The sequence below is a fragment of the Cynocephalus volans genome, chromosome 3 (genome assembly GCF_027409185.1).
Source record: "Cynocephalus volans isolate mCynVol1 chromosome 3, mCynVol1.pri, whole genome shotgun sequence".
Lineage (NCBI taxonomy): Eukaryota > Metazoa > Chordata > Mammalia > Dermoptera > Cynocephalidae > Cynocephalus > Cynocephalus volans.
In genome coordinates, this window is record NC_084462.1 from 163985974 (window position 1) to 164010712 (window position 24739).

Here is a 24739-nt window from a genome sequence, read left to right on the forward strand (position 1 = left end):
AATGCTAATTAAGAGGATTACCTGATATAATGATATATATATTTTTAAAATTTATGTAACTCAATTGCTCTCCAGGATTTTATAATTTACAATTATAGCATATCCATACAAGGGCTCTTACTTCTTTGCTTTCAAAGGAATATTGGATATGTTTCCGTGTGACATAAGACATGTAACTTAGCCTATCTAAACCTTAGTTTTCCTCATCTGTAAAATGAAGAAAATAATAGTATCTGTTAGTGTCAGGTCTTTGATATTATTGAGGATAAGTTTATGTGAAGAAAAGTTTTTTCAGGTGTTATTTTAATTTTAGAATTAGTATAAAAATTTTCTAAATCCATAGCTCCTCCTTAAGCTTTATTTATTCATATATTTTTTGTGGTCTTTTCTTTCTTTCTTTGCTTCATTCTTTCCTCCCTCCTTCCCTTCCTTCCTAGTAGCCAGTTATGACTGAGAACATGCAGTATTTCTCTTTCCTTGTCTGGCTTATTTCACTTAACATAATTTTTTTCCAGATTCATTCATGTTGATACAAATAGCAGTATTTCATTCTTTTTTATGGCTGAGTAGTATTACCACATTTTCCTTATCCAGTTATCCATTGATGGACACTAAGGTTGGTTCCATATTTTGGCTATTGTAAATAGAGCTGCAATGAACATGGGAGTGCAGGTGTCCTTTTGACATGATGATTTCCATTCCTTTGGATATATACCCAGTACTGTGATTGTTGGATCATATTGTAGTTCTTTCTGTAGGTGTTTGAGGAACCTCCATACTGTTTTCCATAATGGCTGTGTTAATTTACAGTCCCACCAAGAGTGGAGAACAGTTCCCCTTTACCTGCATCCTTGCCAACATTTGTTATTCTTGGTCTTTTTAAAAATGGCCAGTCTAACTGGGGTGAGATGATATCTCAATGTAGTTTTGATTTGCTTTTCTCTGATGACTAGTAATGCTGAGCATTTTTTCATGACCTGTTGGCCATTCATATGTCTTCCTTTGAAAAATGCCTATTTATCTCCTTTGACTATTTTTAATTAGATTTTTTTCTGTATTTATTATCATTTCATTGTGTTGTCTAACTGAGTCATCTCTTATCTCTTTGAGTTTCCTTAAGATAGTAATTCAGAATACCTTTTCAGTCATATCAAGGGTTTCCTGTTCTGTAGAGTCTTGTACAGAATTACAATATTTTGGTGGCATCATTTTTTTTTTCTTTTTCTAGTGTCTCTACATTGATATCTGGTTATCTAATAGATTAGTTGCTTCTTCTATTGTTGTGGAGTGGGCTTTGAGTAGAAAGACTTCCTCCTCTTTTTCCAGAATCCTCTAGCAACTTTCCTTATGTCAGTGCTGTCAAATATGCAGTGGGCCACCTTCATGGTGGTTGTGGCTCCTGTGGCAGAAAGCCATCCTTGCAGAGATAGAAGCTGTGGTGGTGGCTGTTGTGAACCACTTCCTTGGAAACGGTGTGGCCTCCCTCATCATGGTGACACTGTCTCTTGTATTCTGTGAGGGCAGAGCAGGGGTGGGGTCTGCCTGGAGTTTTTACCTGTCTGGGTCTACCCAGTCACAGCAGTGCTTGCTCGTGTCTCGTGTTATGCATAACATTTAAAATATTCTATTGACTTTTAACTCATTATTCCTTAGAGCTTAAATTCAAAGATTTAGCAAAATGATCCCAGGAGTAGGAAATAGATGAATTAATTTAGAAAACTTATTTGTAAAAAGATAAAATCTTTCTTTTCCAAGCAAAAATACTTAAAATTTGCTTTTCTAGGAACAGAAAAAATAGGATTTACTTCTTTCAAGGGAATATTTATTACATTCGTTTTGTCATCATTTTGTTCATCTTTCTTTCTTTTTTTTTTTTTTTTTGGCCTCATTTGCTCCATTCTCTCAATAATCAGTTAAGAATAAATTTAGACATGATTAGTCCTCCTTTATGTGGAGCTTGTAAAGCATTACCAAATAAATGCTTATTAAACCATAGTTTGAGAAAAACGTAGAAGAAACTTGGGTTGGGCTGGAGGAAATAATATTCTTCCCTTCCGTTCCTGCCTCCTACCCATTCCCCTCTCCCCAGAGAAGAATTGCTTTTAAGGATTTAGGCTATAAAACAATTGAGAACAAATGATACTGTGCTCAGAAATGTCTCTTCTTAGCTACCAACATGATTTTCAATCAGGACAAAAGAGACCTAGGAACAGAATTTCACAATTTTTAGTAGACTTTTCAGTAACTTTTCTTGAACTAGTCAGATTAAATTCTGCCTGAAAATAACCTGAAGAGGCTATTTTTTTGGAACCTACCAATCATTGATTGCTAGGGCCACTTTCAATTTATTACTTGGGCCAGATCTTTAGTCAGTCCAGTATAATGGTTCATCTCTACCTGTATTTTTACATTTATACCTCAGTGGAAAATTGAAAAATCTGATAATGCATCAGGTCTTGTATTTGGTGTTTTATGTGTGATTTTCTTCTTAATGTCTCCAGTTACATCCTAGGAGAATATTTCACATAGTAAGTTTTACTGGTTAAGAAAACTAGTTAGATGAAAAGCAATTTGTCAATTTATAGTACTACAACCACTCCCAATTCTCCTTTTACCTCCTCCAACAAGTACACATGACAGTACAATACCATCATCATACACACGTCCACTAAGAATAATAGCAGAATTTTTCACTTTTTAAAATTATTTTATTTTGTTTGAAATATTTCAATTCTCACTTTTATTTATTTCATTTATGTACCATTTTAGTTTTTTACTTATTTTATGTCTTCTCAGAGAATCTCAAAACACATTCTAAATTCTTCAGATTATAGGAACAATAAACTGTGTTGGAGGTGCCAATAACCCATCTTCTTTCTCTCTAGATTTGATAATAGAAGAACATCCATTACCTTCTCCCTTAGTGCATCACCTTCCAAATAAGCAGACAAATCTCCAATTCTGATTCTGCTTTTTATCATCCCAATATTAATTCCCCAAAAGTCCATTACTTGGGGGTATTTCTGTCATTTTCCTTTTTCTTTTTCTGGGCTCCGACTGTAATTAGAAATGTGCATAGTTAAGAGGAGGAAAAAGAATGGGTCAAATAACAAGCAGAACTCAAAATGTCTCTTTCAAATAATAGCACAATGTTTCCACAGGAAAAGCTACATTTGTTCCAGCCCTATGTCTTTGATAATCTATTGCTTGAAGTTCTTTATTCCTGTTTTGAATTGTTATGAATACAGAAATTTTACAGGGAAAAAGCAGCACCTTTGTTAACACTGTCATCACAAAGCAAGCTGTTCTGTGGGCTGTCAGACAGAGAAAAATGTTCTTATGTATGAATATATAAAGACTTCTTATATATATATATTCGTTAATATACATTCCTTAAAAGATTTCACATATATGTATGATTTCATATATATAACATATATGTTTAATTTCATATATGTATAACACATATATATATTCCTTAAAAGATAAAATTCTAAGATTATAATCCTGATTATCAATATTTTAGTCTGATTAGCTTATTTTGATATAATGAAGAAATGTAGCAGCATCAATTGCCTAAACCATATGACTACAAGCCTTTCTCACAGAAAAAGTGAGAACTAAACAGCTACTGCACTGCTCTCATTTTTTTGTACGTACCTGAAAATATTGAGAGAAGAATCAGAATGTTAATTTAGATGAGGAATTAGTTTATGGTCAACAATACTAATTTAGTTTTCATCTTGCTACAGGTGTCCAAGTCATTTGGTAGCAGTTTCCTCTATTTGGTTGTAATACATTTTAGAAATTACTTCTTATTTAAGACAAATGAGCTATTTTAAAATATTCTCTTTTCTTTAGTGAAATCAGTGTCTAAAATAAAACCATAGGATATTTTCTTCTCAAATTCTCCTAAAAGGATAAAATGATAAATTTGTTTCAGTGTTAGAACAACACCTAGTGATTATTTTTATCAGTTAAATTGTTAAATATTTATTCAGCAGCTCCTTAGTTTCTCATTTATGATTCTGTTAAAAGTAAATTAAACGGTAAATTTGCAAAGTATTTGGTGAGTTAGCAAACTAATAATAAACACATAATAAATTTGGGTAAATGGCATTTCCTTCCTTGCTTTTCTTATATTTATTTATATCACCAGGATTGTGCACAGAGTTTAGATGGTACAAAGTATGTTGATGACAAAATTTCCAATGTTTTATTTTAACTTCTTTTTGCCCTTTGACAACCATGTAGTATCTTAGACTTACCATTCTATTCACATGACCTTGATAAATCCAGTTATTCTTACCAGAAACTTGAATAAAATACCAAGCAATGGATTCGTACATTTATTTCATATCTCTCCCAACACCTACGAGCATATCTATTTGAATCTGTGCCTCATTTCCAGAGGAATTTGTGCTCAATTTAACACACCTGAAAATAATCCCAAATCCCTAGCATATGCCATATTATACAAAGTAAGCATTCAATCAAAATGTGCTGAATTCCATAAAGTCATTGATCTCAAATTTTTTCATAATTAATAGGAGCTCATAGTGCTAGCACTCCTGTCATTTATGGAGAATGATAAGGAATTTTAATCTAGCATTTTCTTTGATATTGTCCAAGTGATGACTCTAAAATGGTAAAGCAGGACATTAACAATAGGTTGGCAGAGGAGATAATTGTAGACCTGTATACTTCTCAAAGGAGACAACATATATGAGTATCTGTTTTCTCTATGTCTAGATTTTTCAATATATAAACAAAATTAAAAATATGCAGTGTTCAAGATGGACCAAGTCATAGGTACTTTGTTTATATTTAAGAGCAGAGCTATATAGTAAGATTGTTTTGTGTCTAAGGAACATAAAAGTATATTTTGACTTAGGCACATATTACATGAGAGTATTGCAGATTTTTCAATACTAACCACATTATGTAATTAAAAAATTGTACATGTGCTAAATGAAGCTAAATGCATTATTATCAACGCAGGATGCCAAATAGGCAGGGGCATTTTAAATAATGTTGCTAACTAGTTAGTCTATTTCAATAACTTCTATTAAAGAAATTATCTGTTTAGCAGTATCTGATATGTGGTCAGGGATTTTTCATTGGACCTTAAAAAAGGGAAAGGACAAAACAAAAATCAAATCAGCAAAAACGAACAAATGAATCCATTTTACATCCTACATTAATAGTAGATGGACTTAAAAATGTACCTATGTCAGCAGGTATATTTTCAGGACAGCCCTCTTCAATTTATTATAATAAATTTAACATATGATTAAGCTTTTGACATTCTTTAGTTTCATAAACACACTTTCTTCTATTTTTTACATTAAATATTTTATTATCAGTTTGTAGACAAACATGAGAAAAACCCTTGCAAATTTTTAAAATAAATATTTTAAGTGAATATTTTAAATTTTTAAATGAAAATATGGGATATACCCTTAACACACAAGCTACAGAACTTATTACTTCAAATAAAATAAAGAGTACAGAGACAGCCTACAATAATCAAAATACACACCAAAAATATCTGTAATCCCTGAGGAAGGAGGAAAATCTGATGTCCAGGGTTACCACATTTGTACATTCAAATGTCTGGTTTTCAATAAAAATTCACAAAACATACAAAAGAGCAGAAGAGTATGGTCCATATGGGAAAAAAAATAATAAGCATCTCTGAGAAAGGCAGACTTAATAAAATAAATAAATAAATAAATGAACTTTAAATAACGTCTTAAAGATGCTCAAGGAACTTAAGGAAAATGTGGAGAAAAACAAGAAAACAATGTTTAAACAAAATGGGAATATCAATAAAGAAGCAGCAGACCTGGAAAGAAACCAAAAAGGAATTTCTGTAGCTGAAAATCATAATAACTGATTTTACCAGAGAAATTCAAAGGCAGATTTGAGCAGGAAGAAGAATCAATGATCTCGGAGACAGCTGAAATTGAAATTACTATGTCTGAGGAACAGAAAGGAAACAATAAATAAAGAAAAGTGAACAGAGCCCAAAGAAACTGTGAGACATCATCAAGCAGACCAATATAGACATTGGGATGGTCTCAGAAGGAAAAGATAGATAGAAAAGAACACAGAGATTACTCAAGAAACAATGCCCAAATCTTTCAAAATTAGATGGAAGACATAAATATTAATATTCAAGAAGCTTATTGAAGTAGGATGAAGCCAAAGAAACCAATACTGAGACACATTATAATCAAAGTATTAAAAGACAATGAAAAAGAGAGAATTTTAAGAGAAGCAAGAGTGAAATAATACAATACAGCCAAGGCATTCTATACAAGATTGTCAGAATATTTCTCATCAGAACCTTTGGAGGCCATAAGTTAGTGGGCAGAAATATTGAAAGTGCTGAAAGAGAGAGAAACACACACACACACACACACACACACACACACACACACACACACACACACACACACACAAAGAAACCTGTCAACTAAGAATCCTATATCTGGCAAAACTGTCCTTCAAAGTGGGGGAGAAATTAAGGTCTTTAAAGATAAACAAAAGCTGAGGGAGTTTGTTACTAGACCCATCCTGTCCTGGAAGAAATGCTAAAAGGAGTTCTCCACGTTGAAATGAAAGGACACTGGGTTTTCACTCTAAGCCATATGAAAAAATAAAGATCTCAGTAAAGGTAAATACAAGTATAATTGTAAAAGCTACTATTGTTATAAGTTTGGTTGGTAACTCCACTTTTTCTTGTCTACTTGATTTTATGAATGAGTACATTTTTAAAAACTATTATTAGTCTAAAAAATAGTATTCCTGTAAGTCTAATTTGTAAGTCCACTTTTTGTTTTCTGTATAATTTGAGACCAAAACATAAAATTATTAGTTTATCTTCTGAGGCAAACATTTGTAAAGTTGTAATTTTGTGACATCAATAGCTGAATGGGTGTGGAAACAGAGCTGTATAAGAGCAGAGTTTTTATATATTATAAAATTTAAACTGTCACAAATTCAAATTAGAGTATTATAATTTTAGGATGTTAAATATAATCTCCATAATAACCACAAAGAAAAGAGTGATAGCATACACACAAAAGGAAATAAGAAGGGAGTTTGAAAGGTTCAGTGCAATAAATTGACCACAAAAGAAGACAATAATGCAGGAAATGTGGAATAAAAAAGTTATTAGATATATAGGAAGCAAATAGCAAACTGACAGAAATAAGTCCTATTTTATCAGTAATCAATTTAAATATTCCCTTTCAGTAGTCACTTTACATATAAATAGATTAAACTCTCTAATCAAAAGAAAAGAGATTAGCAGAGTGAATAATAATTTTAAAAAATTTTCCAGCTATATGCTGTCTAAATATAGACTCACTTTAGGTGCAAAGACACAAATAGGTTAAATGTTAAAGGATGTAAAAAGATATTTCATGCAAAGGGCAACTGTTCACCCCAATGAATATTTCTCAGGGGTGGCTAGCTATACTAACATCACACAAAATTAACATTAAATCAGAAAAAGTTACAATGACAAAAAAGTCATTGTATATTAATATTTAATGCAGTAGGAAGATATCACAATGATAAACATTTGCACACCTAATAATAGACCATTATCTATAACTAACAGAATAGAAGCGAGAAATAGACAGTTTTAAAATAATAGTTGGAGACTTCAATACCCCACTCTCAATACCAGATAAAACAACCAGACTGAGGTTAAGTAAGAATATGGAGAATTTGAACAACACTGGAAACCAAGTGGATCTAACATACATCTACAGAACACTCTACCCAACAACAGCATACACATTCTTCTCAAGTGCACATGGGACATTCTTTAGGATAAATCATATATTAAGACACAAATTAAGTCTTAATAGTTTTAAAAAGATAAATAACTTGGAAAGTATCTCTTCCAAACACAAAGGATAAAGTTAGAAATTAATAACAGAAGGAAAGTTTTCAAATTTTTAAAAATTTAAGCCACTATGAAACAACCAATCAACAAAAGAATAACTCACAGGAGAAATTAGAAATCATGTAGAGATAAATGAATACAAAAACACAGCATACCAAAACGGGATATAGTGAAGGCAGTCATAATGGGGAAATGTATAGCTATAAATACATTTAAAAAAAAGAAAGATCTCTTATCAACAACTATATTTTACAAGTTAAACAAGAAGAAAGAGAAGAGTAAACTGAGCCCAAAGCTAACAAAATGAAGGAAATAAACATTAGAGTAGAGAGAAATGAAATATAGAACAGAAAAATAATAAAGAAAATCAACAAAACCAAAAACTTGGTTCTTTGAAAACATTAAAAAATTGTCAAATCATTAGCCAGATAAACCAAGAAAAAACGAAAAAGATTAATATTACTGAAATCAGAAATGAAAGTGGAAATACCACTACTGATGCTAAAAAAAAAAAAAGACTTGACAGTACTCTGAAAAATTATTCAAAAATTAGATAACCTATAGGAAATGAACATATTCCTAGAAACACAAACTGTACCAAGACTGTATTCGTCAGTGTTCTCTAGAGAGATAGAATCAATAGGATACATTATAATTATATAAGAGGGATTTATTAGGGAAATTAGCTCATGTGACTATGAAGAAAAGTTCCACGATAGGCCATGTATAAATGATGCCGGTAGCATTGTTCAGTCCAAGTCCAAAGGCCTCAAAACTAGGGAAACTGATGGTGTCCTTGGTGTAAGTTCTGGAACCCAAAAGCTGAAGAGTCTTGAGCTCTGATGTCAACGGACAGGAGAGAAGAGTGTATCCCAGCTCCAGCAGATTGAAGGAGAGAGCTTCACCTCTTTCCTCTGTTTTATATTCTCTCTGAACCCCCAGCCAATTGGATGGTTCCAACCCACATTGAAGGTGGGTCTTTCCCACCCAATCCAAGCAGACTCTTATACTAATCTCTGCTGGAAATACCCTCATGGACACACCCAAAAAGATTGCTTTACCAGGTTTCTCAGCATTCCTTCATCTAATCAAGTTGACACCTAGAATTAACCTTCACAAAGACAGAATCTCAAATAAGTTGAAAACCTGAATAGACCAATGACTAGTAAGGTGATTGAGTCAGTAATCAAAAATCTCCCAGTTTTTTGTTCTAAAATGGTGAGAAGGAAGAAGCTCAAACAACCTAATCACAAAGAAAACATAAATGATTTGTATGATAAATATGCTATTTACCCTGATTTGATTATCACATATTATGTACATGTATTGAAATGTAACTCTGTACCCCATAAATATGTTCTCGATTAAAAAAGACATTAATTTAAAAAATCTTTCAACAAAAAAAAGCCGTGAACTTGATAGCTTCACTGGTGAATTCTACCAAACACTTAAAGTACTAACAGAAATCCTTCTAAAACTTTTCCAAAAAATTGACTAGGAGGGAACACTTCCTAACTTATTTTATGAGGCCAGTTTTGTCCTGATACCAAAGTCAGACAAAGATGCTATAAGAAAATGAAACTAAAGATCAATATCCCTTAGGAATATAAATGCCAAAATCTTTAGCAAAATACTAGTGAACTGAATTCAGCAACACATTAGAGAGATTATACCCAAGGACCAAATGGAATTGATTCCTGGAATACAAGGAAGTTTCAACATATAAAAATAGATTAATGTAACACAGCACATTAACAGAATGAAGGACAAAAAACACATAATTATCTCAACTGATTCAGAAAAAAATAATAATTTAACACAATTCAACACTCTTTCATGATGAAAACATTCAGCAAGCTAGGAATCAATAAAAACTATTTCAACATGATACATGCCATATATGAAGAACTCACAACAAACATCATAATGGTAAAAGACTGATAGCTTTTCCTGTAATATCAAGAAAGGGAAAGGATGTTCATTTTCACCACTTCTATTCCACATAGCATTGGAAGTCCTAGCAAGATTAATTAGGAAAGAAAAAGAAATAAAAGTCATCCAAATTAGAAAGAAATAGATAAAATTGTCTTTGTTCTTAGATAATATAATCTTATATGGAGGAAATCATAATGATTTCACACACACACTCCCACAAAATGAAAACTGTTAGAAGTAATAAATTCATCAAAATAGCTACATAGAAAATCAACACACAAAAATTGCATTTCTAGTCACTAACAATAAACAATCTGAAAAGGAATTTAAAAAACAATACCATTTATGATAGCAGCAAAAAAAGGAAAACACTTAGAAATTAACCACAGAGATTAAAAGTCATTTACAATGAAAACTACAAAAAGCTGCTGAAGACATAAATAAATAGAAAGTTCATTGGAAGACTTAATATCATTAAGATGTCAGTATTGCCCAATTTAATCTACAAATTCAATGAAATCCCAATCAAAATCCCAATGACATTTTTTTGCAGAAATAGAAAACCCATTCTAAAATTCATTTTGAATCTCAAGGAAGCCCAAATATTTTTTTAAAATCTTGAAAAAGAGCAATGAAGCTGGAGGACCCACACTTTCTCATTTCAAAACTTATTACAAAACTATAGTAATCAAAACAGCATGGTACAAGCATAAAGTCAGATAATAGAACAAAAGAGTAGACTAATAGAATAGCATAGATAACCCAGAAATAAGTCCCTACATATTTGGTCAAATGACATTTTGACAAGGTTGCCAAAATAATCAGTAGGAAAGGACAGTCTTTTCAACAAATGGTACTGGAAAAACTGGATATTACATACAAAAGAATGAAGTCAGATCCTTACCTATCACCACATACAAAAATTAACTCAAAATGTATCAAAGACCTATATATAAGGTTAAAATTACACAATTCTTTGAAAAAACAGGACAAAATCATCATGACATGAGTTTCTTATGTATGACCCAAAGGCACAGGAAACAAAAGAAAGAATGAACAATTTGGGCTTTATGAAAATTAAATTATTTTTGTGCATCAAAAGACAGAAACAACATATTAAAAATACAAACCACAGAATGGGGAGAATATTTGAAAATCATATACCTGATAAGGGATTAGTATCCAGAATTTATAGAAACTCCTAAAACTCAACAACAAAAAGTCCAATTCAAAAATGGGCAAGGATTTTGAATAGACATTTCTCCAAAGATATATAAATGACCAGTAAGCACATGAAAAGGTGCTCAACATCACTAACATTATAGAAATGCAAATAAAAACCACAATGAAATACCACTGTATCCATTAGGATGGCTAGTATAAAATAACAGAACAAAATAGAAAATAGCAATTGTTGGTGAGGACACAGAGAAATTGAAACCTTTATTCACTGCTGGTGGAAATGTACAATGGTACAGCCACTGTGATAAATATATGGTGGTTTCTCAATGAAATTTAAAATAGAATTACTGTGGAACCCAGTAATTCCCCTTTTTGGTACATACCCAAAAGAACTGAAAGTAGAATCTTGAAGAGATATTTGCATACCTATCTTCATAGCAACAGTATTTATATTAGCTAAAACACAGAAGTAACCAAAGTGTCCAATAAAACCAAAAGGTGATATATACATAAAATAGAATATTATTCAATGTCAAAAAACAAGGGAATTCTGACACATGATACAGCTTTAATGAAACTTGAGTACTACATGGAATAAGCTTTCCACAGAAAGACAGAACTATATGATTTCAGTCATATAAGGTAACTGGAATAGTTATATTCACAAAGACTGAAAGTGGAATGCTCATTGGAATTATAGAGACAGAAAATGAAATGGGTTTGGGGGAGGGACGAATACTGAGTTATTATTTAATTGGTAAAGAGTTTCAGTTTTGCAAAATTCAAAAGAGTTCTAGAAATGGACTGTGGGGATGATGCTTGCACAGTGGTATGAATGTCCATAATGCCATTGACCTGTAAACTTAAATATGGTTAAGAGAGTAAATTTTATGCTGTGTGCATGTGTGCTACAATTTAACACAATGTTTTATTTAAAAGAAATAGGTTCCCTAGACTCATTATATGATACCGTGTTTATTTCATTTGTTACTAAGCACTTTAAATGTTTTCTTTTTGAGATATATTCTATTTTTTTTTTTCACTATGCCACTCCTAAAAGCAGGTTAATCTTAAGAATGAAATAACTAAATTTTTATCCTCAACCATTGTGAAAGTCTATGGGATAGCATGATTTTATTTCACTGCAAATTAATTATGAGCCTGCAATAGCAAAGAAGTTTTCTACTAGTTTTGTTTGTTCCATTTTCATTTCTTTTGGAACCATGGATTGACCTGTAGGGCTACTATTTCTGGTCATTCTTCTGTGAAGATTCCTAAAATATTCACTTTCTCCTGGAATAGGAGTAAGTAAACGAGCAAAGAAATGAAGTTCCTGGAGGTATGTTGGTCTCTGAATAGACACATCAAATTTAAGAAGCAAAAATGACATTCACCACATCTCTAACTCAAAATATTATCAACTATATTTTTCCCCAGTGCATCATTTGAAAATGGTCTCAGATTTTGTATATTAAGTACATATACATAAAAGTACTGTCAGAGTTTATGTGAACAGAAACTCACGTAACAGTTAAAATACACAAAATTAAGGTGAGAAGTGTCATAATTAAGCTAAAATGTTTTTTTTTTGAACAAGTCAAATTGACTTTTATCCTTCTTTACTTCTTAAAATAATTATTTTATCTAGATCTGTTTAAAAGAAGTGTTTTCATTTTTAATGCCAATAAAACAGATCCTTTCAAGAAAACTCTAAAGTGTCTGTCCTAGTAAAGGTGACACATGTCCAAGCCATGATTAAAGCTTTATTCAGATTGTGTCGTCATTTTCTTAGCATCATCCAAGGGTGACATGTTTGATGAGTACAGCTCAAATAAAAGTGAACTGAAGAACATTCAGAAAACTACAATTTTACTCCCAGTGGAAACTGTCAAATTGGCTGTATAATTTTCATCCTTCGAGAATGATGGGAATCCAAATAAAGCAATATCTGATTAAGGTTATATAAGCAGCCTATTTTATGATAGAGTTTTGATGTATGAGTTTTATTAACAATGGAAATTGTTAATGCAGATACCTTAGCAAAGAGTTATATCAGGGCTTACAATTGCATTCATTTATCTGAAAAATAAAGCATGCAAAAGAACTTTCATTATGTGTGTGGTAACACTTGGAAGGAAGCTCAAAGCTATCATAAATCATATGGGAGGAAAAAGAATTTATCATCTCTGCCTTTCGAAGTAGAAATACTAATGGGTGCATTTTATGTATTTAGATTGTAATGACAAATCGTTTAGGATTAGTTCAGCTGCAAATTAGAGAAAACCCAATCAAACTGGCTTAGGTCAAAGAAGGAAATTTATTGGTTTATGTCACTTCAAGTTTCAGAGGGAGAATAGTGTTCAGGTGAAGTTTCATCAAGTAATTGGGATGGTGTTCCCAAGACTCAGATCTTCTTTTTTTCTGTTCTTGGCTCTTGTTCTGTTGATTTTATTCTCAGCTTTCACTGGGTAGCTCAATGATTCTAGGCTTATGTCATTATTATGGGCACCAGCTTCAGGAAAAAAAAGAAGTGTTATCCTTCCTCTGGAGAAACGGCTCACAACTGGGGACAATTTTGCTCCTCAGGGGACATTTGTTAGTGTCTGTATATATGACATTTCTCAAAACTGAGGCCTGAAGCGATGGGCATCTAGTGAATAGAGGCCAGGGATGTTGCTAATCATATTCCAATGCACAAAATAGCCCCCAAGAAAAAGAATTATCCATCCCAAAATTCCATCAATGCTAAAGTTGAGAAATCCTTCTCTAAAAGTTTAAAACTACACTATCCAACATGGTAGCTGATAATCCCATGTGGCTATTGAGCAACTGATACGTGGTTGATGCAAATTGAGATATGCTTTACGTGTAAATTATACACCAGATTTCAAAGACATATTATGAAAAAAAAAGCAAAATCTCTCAGTAATAATTTTGACATTGATAATCTGTTGAAATGATGCCATTTTAGATGTATTGGGTCAAATAAAATATATTACTAAAAATAATCTTACCTGTTTTCTTTACTTTTCTATTGTGGCTACTACACAATTTTAAACTACATATGTGGTTCCCATTATATTTCTGTTGGATAGTGTGGGTCTAAGTGGACTATAGTAGTACTGTCCAATAGAAATTTATGTGATCAAGGAAATGCTGTATTATCTGAATTGTGCTTGTAGTAGGTAAGTAACTGTGCCTATTAAGCCCTTGGCTAGTGTGGCTGGTCTGACTGAGAAACTAAATTGCTAATCTTATTTAAACTTAGTTAATTTTAATTTAAACTAGTCAGGGCTAGTGTCTACAGTATTAGACAGTATAAGTCTAGAGTCATAACTCAAGCAAAATGTTAATTACTATTATTGCCTTTAATTGAGATATACCCAACCATGACTTAATCACATGAATTAGTGTCCTGTATTGCTCTAATTGCCCAGACCTAGTTATGTGTCCAAGCCCAGAGCTGAATGAATTCAGTTCTGGCAGAAGCTCATGGCCCAAAGAATGGATGTTTGTTTGAGAGAGGAAAAAATTTGATAAGCAACAGCAATGCTAGATGTCTTCCAGAAATGGTAATCTATGAAAAGAATGTATGGACAGATAAGACAGAATAACTGCTTGTTTTTCTGCATTTGATGTGTCACTGCCTCAGAACGCTTGTCCTCATTCAGTCACTTATTATTAAGTGAACTAGGTAGGGAATTAAATTTCTCTGAACCAATGAATAAAATTGATAAAAGTATAATTCAAGAGTGAAAGTTCTCATTCTTTTAAAAGCAATGGGATCTAGATAGTAAATTTTTCAAAGCATTCTTCATCATTATTTGAAAATTTATTTTCTTTAGGCAAAGACAATTTTAGTTCTTAAAAATATTTTGTTCACTCAGTTTCATAGTTTTGATTTCAATAAATAATGATACAAAATATATTTATATTTTAATTATAACTAATTCATGTCATACATAATAATATGCCATTTTTAATTCATATAAACTTCATGTGACATAAAATCTACCATTTGAATAATTTTGAAATGTACAATTCAGTGTTTTTTAGAATATTCACAACATTGTGCTACTGACACCACCATCTAATTCTAGAATATTTGCATCACTGCAAAAAGAAACCTGGTACTTTTCAATTTGTCACTCTCCCCGTCCCCTGGAAACCACTAATCTACATTCTGTCTCTATAGATTTGCCCATTCTAGACATTTCATAGAAATGAAATCATGCAATATGCAGCCCTCTGTTATGGCTTCTTTAACTCACCATAATGTTTGCAAGGTTTATATATATTGTAACATGTATCAGTACTTCTTTCCCTTTTATGGCTAAATAATAAATTTTCTTCTTAGTGTTGAGTTATAGGAATCCTTTCCATGTTCTGGATTCTTTACTCTTAAAAGATACATGATTTGCAAATATTTTATCACATCTTGTGGGTTGCCTTTTGATGCACAAAATTTTTTAATTGTAGTAAAGTCCAATTCACCTAGTATTTTTTTATTGTTTGTGCTCTCAGTGTCATATTTAAAAAGATATTACTTAATCCAGTGTCACAAAGATTTATACCTTTGTTTCTTCCTAAGAGTTTTACAGTTTTAGAGGTTTTATTTAAATCTTTTAACCATTTTGAGGTAATTTTTGTATAAGATATAAGGAAGAAATACACATTCATAGTTTGGCATATGGATATCCAACTGTCCCAACACTATTTGTTGAAATTACTATTATTTTTCTATTCAATTGGTTTTGACACTCTTATCTAACATCAATGGATTTAAGGGTTTATTGCTGGACTCTCCACTTTATTCTATTGACCTATACTTGTATATCTATATTTATGCCAGTTCCATACCATTTTGATTACTGTAGCTTTATGGTAAGTTTTTAAATTGGAAGGTGTGATTCCTCCAAATTTGTTGTTTTGCTTTGACTGTGCTTCTTGCATTAGCATATAAATTTTAGGATCATCTTATCTATTTCTGCAAAAAGGTAGTTGCAATTATGGTAGTACTTGGATTCATTAAATAAATTTGGAGAATATTGCCATTTTAATGATACTGTGTCTTCTAATTCATAAACAGAGAAATCTTTCCATTTATTTAGCCCTTCTTTAATTTTTGTCAGCACTATTTGATAGTTTTCAGTGTAAAACTCTTACACTTCCTTGGTTAGATTTATTCCTAAGAATTTTATTCTCTTTTATGCTGTTACAGATAAAATTGTCTTCTTAATTTCATTTTCAAGATGGTTTATTTCTAGTGTATAGAAATGCAGCTGACTTTTTGCATATTGATCTTGTATTCTGCAACTTTGCTGATTTGTTTATTAGCTCTAATAGTAGGTTTTTCTTTGTTTTGTTTTGTTTTGTTTCCTAATGTGTGAGTTTGTTAGGATTTTCTATGTGTAAAATCATGTCATCTGGTTTTAACACTTTCTTTTCAATTTGGGTGTCTTTCAACTTTTTTCAGACATAATGGTCCATGCCTAGAACTTCCAAAACAATGTTAAATAAAAGTGGCAAGAGCAAACGTACATGTGCTGTTCCTGATCTTAGGGGGAAGATTTTTGAGTTCCACAATTAAGTATCATAGATGCTGTCAATTAGGTTTAAAAGTTTCTTTCTATTCCTAGTGTGTTGAGTGTATTTATCATGAAAAGGTGATGGATTTTATCAAAATCTTTTTTCTGCATCTACTGAGATAATCATGTGTATTTGTGTGTGTGTGTTTACCCTTTCATCTATTGATAAGGCATATTATACTGATTGACTTTCCAACTTTGAATTCCTTCAATAAATCCTACTTGGTCATTGTGTATAATTCTCTTAATGTGTTGCTGGATTAGATTTGTTGTTACTCCACTAAGAATTATTTCATCTATATTTATATGTAATATTAGGCTATGTTTTTCTTTTGTTGTGATTTCTCTGTCTAGCTCTGATAGCAGAGTAATGCTGATCTCATAGACTGAGTTAGTAAGTGTGCCCTTTTCGTCTGTTCTTTTGAAGTGTTTGTGAAGGATTGATGCTAATTTTTATTTAAACATTTGGTAGAATTCACCAGTGAAGACTTCTGGTCCTAGGCATTGTTTTTGTTGTTTTTCTTGGAAGTTTTTTGATTCCTAATTTAATCTTTTACTTTTACAATCTATTCTGATTTTCTATTTCTCTTTGAGTCAGTTTTGGTTGAGTGTGTTTGTAGAAATTTGTTCTTTACTGGAACCAATACTGAGTGGGTTATTATTTTCAAGGCTACCACTGAAGTGGAGAGTGGGGAATGTGACAAGAGGAAATTAAAAGAACACAAAGTTTGTTGTTTTCACTGTGCTTCAGTAAATTTTGCTGTGTGTAAATGCTTCCCAAGTTGCTTTTGGTAATTTCCACAGTTCCAAAAAGTTGATTCTGATGGTTTTGCCAGACTTTTAGTTGCTCCTATGGAACAGTGAATTTTAGAGTTCATTACTTCACAGTTTTTACTGTTGTCACTCTATGGTAATTTATTACATCTAAACTTTACACTGTTCTGTGACCTTTAAACAAGCAAAAATTGTTCATTCATCAACCAAAATTGCTTTTATTTCTTCTTACTAATAAACTTTAAAACATTTGTAATATACCCTTAAATTTGGTTCTATCTTAATTGTATCTACTACATACAGAGAATACTTAAGATGTCTCTAATACCACATTTATTTGCACAAAGGCAAATTAACAGAAACCTGGACAGAGATAGAAAAGAGCTTTGGGAAATATTTTAAATTTGTGAACATAGGTAGAACTGATTCAGTTAATGGAAAAAGCCACAAAACCAAAATGTAGAATATTTGCTTACAACATTTTTACCTATATGTGCCAATAGCCATTAAACCATTGTGAGTTAAATTGAAATTTGACTTTCAAAGATTTCTTGTAATATATTTTTTTCCATATGATTCATAAGTATCTAAGGAGTAGCTTCCTTTGTCAATTGCAAACTGAATATGTCAGGAACTAAGGGGGTGGTATGCATTGGGAAATTGTAAGGTTTACTTCTCCTTTCTCTGGGATAATTTAAAAATGTGTTTTACTGGATGGAGAGGACGTTTAATAACACATTTGAAATATTATAGATCTTTCTTATCCTTTAAAAAAACACATTAGTATTTCATTGTTTTAATGTATTGGAGTATATTCAACCAATTTCTTGTGGATGTATATTTGTGTTGTTTCCAGTAGGAGGGTACTTCAAAAAGTTTATGGACAGAGTTGTATTATCTTTTAATTCTATTTTCCATCTTTTCCAACTTTTTCAAGTACCCTCATATTTTGTTTTTACAAATAACTTTTTATATAGGTTGTTTTCATTTTTGGCATAATATTTTCATGGTAGAATTTTAGAAGTGGAGATTGCTAGATAAAATCATATAAGGCTATAAATATTTGTGAATTTGTTTCATTTGCCATTCCCACCAGCAATTTTGAGAATGACAATTTTCCATCACCTTTTTAAGGACAGTGTGTTTACAAGTTTTTGGATTTTGCCAATCTTATCTGCACAGATTTACTTGGATCTGAACATTTTTTCAAATACTTAAAGTTACAGTTTTGCACATTTTTTTTCTAAAGGGCTTTTTCATCTTGAGGTTTATGAATTCTTTCTCTGAGGTAAAAGTTATAGATATTTTCTCCCAGTTTGTTTTTGTCTTTTGATACTGTGTGTGGTGTTTCTGTCATGATTTTTTTTTTTTTGCTTTTATGTAGACAAATTATTAATATTTGACTTTTTTTGGATTTTAGAAAAGCTAGCCTCAATTCCAGGTAACAAATTTACTCGTGTTTATTTCTCATGCTTGTATGATTTTGCCTTTTACATTTAGATCACTAAAATAGTTGGAATTATTCTGTTTCATGGCCTGTGTTATGAATCCAATTTTTTTTTCTTTTCCTGAATGGATATATGGTTGTCACAATACCGTTTATTGAAAAGTTTATGTTTTGCAGTATTTTTAAATGGCAATGTTAACCATGGATGAAATTTTCAAATATTTCTGGATTTCTTTCTGAGTTTTTTAAGTTCTGTTCCTTTGGTCTATTTATGTGCTTCTACACTATTTTAATTTTAGAGACTGAAGAGAAGGTTTAAATATCGGTAGAGCTACTTCTCCCTTCATTACTTTCTATTTCAGGACATGCCTTCATGATATCAACCTTTGAATTATAGCAGGTAGTAGAAAAGGAAAAAAAAAAAATCTGTGTTGGAATCCACTCTGGTAAACATTTAATGCCAAGTTTACAGATGACTTTGTTGTTCTGCCACTGGAACTCACCATATACATAGTAAGATACTAATTTATTATCATGGCACAATGCTTAAGATAACAGCAACTACAGTCACATTCCCTGGGGTATCCAAGCTCCATTACCAATAGTGAAATTATGAGCAAGTTATACTCTCTCAGCTCCACATCTGTGAAAAGGGAAAAATAATAAAACTGTTAATGATGCAGTTGATGTTAAAAATCAAAGCATGCACCATAATAGCCTGGCACACTGACTGACAGATTGAAAACTCTCAATAAAAATTAATAACTTATTACACTGGCATGAAACATTTTTTCTGTCTTAAATGTTGTGAGGATCAACTTTATTTATTTTCACAATAGCTTACATATACCACTAAATATCCATGTATTTTCAATAAAATTCTTTAAAATTAAGGGCTCTTAATCTTCTTATCTAAAGACTTCCATTTACAGAAAAGGAAACTGCAGGCAGAAGAAATGCATGATTTGCTCAAGATCCTACAGAACAGTAATGACACGGGAGAGTGAATTCACTTTTCTCAGTTTTCTCTTCTCCTGTCTATAAGTTATGACAAGAATCAGATGGCATATAAATTATTTTTTTCAACACCATGACTTAACTAATATGTAGGAATATCTGTTTTCTCACAAAGAAGTTAAAATTTGTAATGCTTTAGTTTTTAAGCTCTTTTCACATTTGCCTATATTTATGTTTTTCCCACCCCATTCTACTTTATGCATAATATGAAGCCAGAAAATTTATCTAAATTGGTTAGAATTTAATCTCCCAAAATCTATCACCAATAATAAAACCTGAACACTCTCCAAGCTTTATTAACATTTCAGCTTCACACTAATAATTTAAACACTCCTCAGCTGGACAATAACTAGTTCAGCACAATTTATATTTATGTTTGCTTGATGAAATATAGAAAAATCCATCATATCATATATTCTAGCATATTTTGGTGTGGTCCAGAGCAACTAGAATGATAGATCTTGAACACCAAAAGCCAGATAGGTTGATTAAACCCACTGCATCATTGTTTCTGCAACAGGCACTAGTTCATGTAAGAGGTAGATACACAGCATCACATATTTCAGAGTACACTGAGAGAAGTTTTATACATTATAAGTGTTTATCAATAAATATAGATTAGTGTTGCCCTGCACAGATAGGAATCATCAGTGGAGGATTTCTTTCTCACTGACATGGTGTATAGGTTCTCAAGTAGTGAAAGTAGAAGTAAAATCCCCCCTCAACATCTAGTTTCTCTCATCATGAGTATAAAAATCCAATATTGTAAAGGTAAGTAGTATTGGGAGGTTTTTCATATTAAACATCCATCCTTCTTTAACACCTTAGCTTGAATGTGACACACAGATCAGCTCAGATAAAATGCATGGCTCAGATGTTGCTGTTGATATCTTTGAAGAAGAAAAGCATGGCAAGAACCTGTGCTTGTTTAAAATAAAGATTTTTCAGGCTGTCTCTAATTATTTTGATTTAGCAGGTTTTAGAAGTGGCTTGAGAATTTATATTTTTATGCCTCCACCAAGTGAATCTGACACATTTGGTCCAGGGAGCACACTCTAAGTTACTGTGGAGGAGGAAGGGGGCATTGCATGAGCATCTTGATGGTGAAAGCCTGGAGGGGGTGTGTAGCTACCAACCTACAGAGAAGAGACTTCATGGTTTTGCTCAGGATCCACCAGGAAGGATGTTAACGATGAAGTGATACCCTTCCCAGAAGGTGGTTTACAACCCTGACAAAATATGAAAAAACTGTGTGGAATTAGTATAAAACAAACACAAAGAACATGAATTCCTCCCTGGGGTGCACCCTTGGGGATTGTGCTGTAGTGGGCTGTGATAAACATCCAGATGTGAGATGGACAGGTGGGAATTGTCCAAAGTCCAGAAGAAGTCTGAGATTTCATGTTTACATTTTAAAATATAAGTCAATTTCAGTGTCCATCCTTTATGGTTATATGAAAAAAGTATAATGGAAAAAAACAATTTTTAGTCAAAGGGTTCATCTTGACAAATATAATAAGTCACTAATTACTGTTTTGGATTTGTGATAGATCAGTAGGGGCAAAGTTTTACTGTAAAATCTACTTCATTTTGATATGGGATAGTGATAATAACGTCAATGATGTAAGAACTCTCAATGAAGTTTTAATAATATGGTTTATCTCTTCTGTCTAATACAGTTACTCTCTTTCTCATATGAAAATTTGTGTTGCTGGAAGTGACCTTTATGACCAGAAGATATTTGATCCATGGTTTAGCCCTAAGGCCAGTGCTAAACAGTGTGACAGGCTTTTGCTCTAATTGGCACAGGGAAGAATGTTTTCTATGGGCTTTATCAACTTAATATTTGGGTTTTTGTATATATCTTATATTGCTGTATATTTCCTAAATCCTTTCATATGCTTTGATCTCACTGTTTAGTTTCAGAGATAGGTCTGACTTTGCAAAGATATTGTTTAAATCTTAATCATGGAAAGATGTAAATACAAAACCAAGTGACAAAAACAATTTAGGAAGTATGTGATGCTTTCTATTGAGTAGGATGAGAAAATTTTAGATAAAACATTGTTTTTCTTCTTTCATCCTTGTATTATGTGTTGTTTCACCAACAATTGATCTTTGTATTATGTATTTTTGCTGTGTGTTGCTGTTTCATAACAAGTCACCATAAAATTCAGTGGCTTAAAATGAAAACAATTTATGATTTTTTATGACTTGGATGGTTGACTGGTCTCAGCTGGGCAATTCTTATGCTGGTCTCTTGTACTCGCTTGTAAAGCAGCAGATGAGAGCAGCTGGTCCTAGCAATTCCAAGATGGCTTATGTATATGCCTACATGCCTGGCATTGATGATGACTATTGGCTGGGGCATGTGGATTTTACCTTCCAAGGGTCTAGGCAAACATTTTGACAGGATGTTATCTGGGTTTCAACAGAATAAAAGAGAATTTATTAGTCCATTTCTGTTGCTTATAGCAGAACACCTGAAACTGGGTAATTTACAAAGAAATGAAATTTATCTCTCAGTAGTTCAGAGGCTGGAAAGTCCACAGTCCAGGGGATACATCTCGTGAAGCCCTTCTTCACAGGGTATTATATGGCAAAAATGGGCTGAGCAAAAGAGAGCTAACCTCCTCACTTGCTCTCCTTATAAAAGCATCAGAACCATTCTCATAAATCTGTGAATGGATCAAACCATTTGCAAGGATAGAGTCTTCACCATCTAATCACCTCTTAAAGATCCCATCTTTCAATTACCATAATGGGATTTCCTACCCTCTTAACCCTGTTAAAATGTAGATAAATTTTCAGTGAGTTTTGGGAGGACATTCAATCTGCAGCAGAAAGCCACCAGTTCTCTTAAGACCTAGTTTCTGGAACTCACACTTTATCACTTCTTCCATATTCTGATGGTCAAAGCAAATTGTAAGAACAGCCCAGGTTCAACTGAAGGGGAAATAATCTCCAACTTCTGACTGAAGAAGAGGCAATACAACACAAGATCAGAAGGAATTTTGGTGGCCATATTTACAGACAACCCACCCAATGTTGAATGAATTTATATAATACATTTGTATGTATTTTGAAATTTGTCAATATAAGTAAGTCTGTTATCTCCCAATTGCTCAAAAAATATTGGACAAACTTTAACATATGCTTGCTGTGTAACAGTTAATTTTTAGTAGAAATGTATAGTTAATATTTTTGGAAACCTGAATTGTAGAAAATATAAGGAGTCAGAAATGGGAGCTAAAAATTCACAGAAGAATCTCCTTAATTTTTTCTAGGAGAAAAAGCAATGTATCATTTTCTATTTTGAAGCAGAATATATAAATTTAATATGTAATTAATGTTCTTCATTTATTCACTTATTTTAAAGGCCTTTGTAACAATGTACATGAGAACTGATGTCAATGTATAGTATTAAATTTTAGCTTTATTGGAAATTTTTGAATATCTAGAGAGAAAAACAAATTGCCAGGTTCGAATAATCCTGAGTATGGATGAAATGAAGCCCCAAGGTATGAAGAAACTAAATCCATTTCTCATCAAGAATTTGTAATTCCTCCTCATTATTTTTGAAATTCAACTCACACTACTCCTCCTAAGAGAACTCTTTTGTATCTTGGAAAGGAACCATGAAAATAAAACTTGACTTATCTACTGATAGCCATGTTACTAAAATTATTCTCTTCATAAATATGACATATGTATTTAAGATCCATGCAAGAACTCTAAAATACAAGTTATTTTAGCTTTAACACAATTAATAAGAAAAGCAATCATCACACAACATTTAAACTCTGTAAATTAATATCTATATGTCTATCCACTTATGTTCTATTGTTTCAACCCAGGCTTCCTATGGTCGTCCAGTGAATCTCTGAAGAGCTTTATCATTAAACAGGCACTGGATGTACCATCTATAGCTACAGCTCTCTTTTTTTATTCTTATAGAATATTAGATTGTTTTACTTTTCTGTGGCATTTATGGAAGAGTAGTAAATGCTAGGGTTCTAGGAATTGCTTCTTTCAATTCATTATTTGCAGTGATGCAATGCAAAGAGATTCTGTACTCAGATTAGAAGCTAAGATGATGGCTGGGCTGGAACTTCCATGCTGCTGTTCACTCCTGTGTGCAACAAAGAAGACTCACATTGAATAACTTTAAACTACTTAGCAGGAACTAATACCAACCTTTGTAGGTGATATAAATGGCATAACATGGAATAAAGTGACACAAAGTGGTGTATATTATTGGAGTACTGAATAACATAGAAAAAGAAAAAGGAGGAAAAAATTATCCTGTTATGTATAGTTAATAAAGTGTGTGTTTTTTTAATCCCTGTTATGATTGTTTTCAAAATATCACAATAAAGAAGACATATACGTTCATTTGTGATCAAAGACAAACATGCCGACCTCAGGTATGGATTTTTTAAAGGTATTCAGTGAATATCATTTTAATCAACCTTGGTTGTGCTGAAAATTTTTTAGGATTTAGCAGTTACAAATAAACATCCTTTTAACTAATATTTGTTGAAAAGAAACTATGTGCCAGATACCATGCAGAACTTTGCATACACGATAATGGCATCTTTAACTTTAAGGAGCTTAGAATCAAGTTTGGTAGGAAAAACATTAATTGATCATTAAAATCAAGTAATTTAAATGATGTGATAGGAGAAAGCACAGGATGTTATAATACCTACATTATATCTTATCATGAAGGATCAGGACACCTGCATCAGATCTTATATCATGAAGATTTCCTATAAGAGGTAACATTTGAGCCGACTTATGAGGGATAAGTTAAAATAACCTAATTATTTAAAAATAAATAAGCAGAATATTTCAGTCAATGAGAATAAT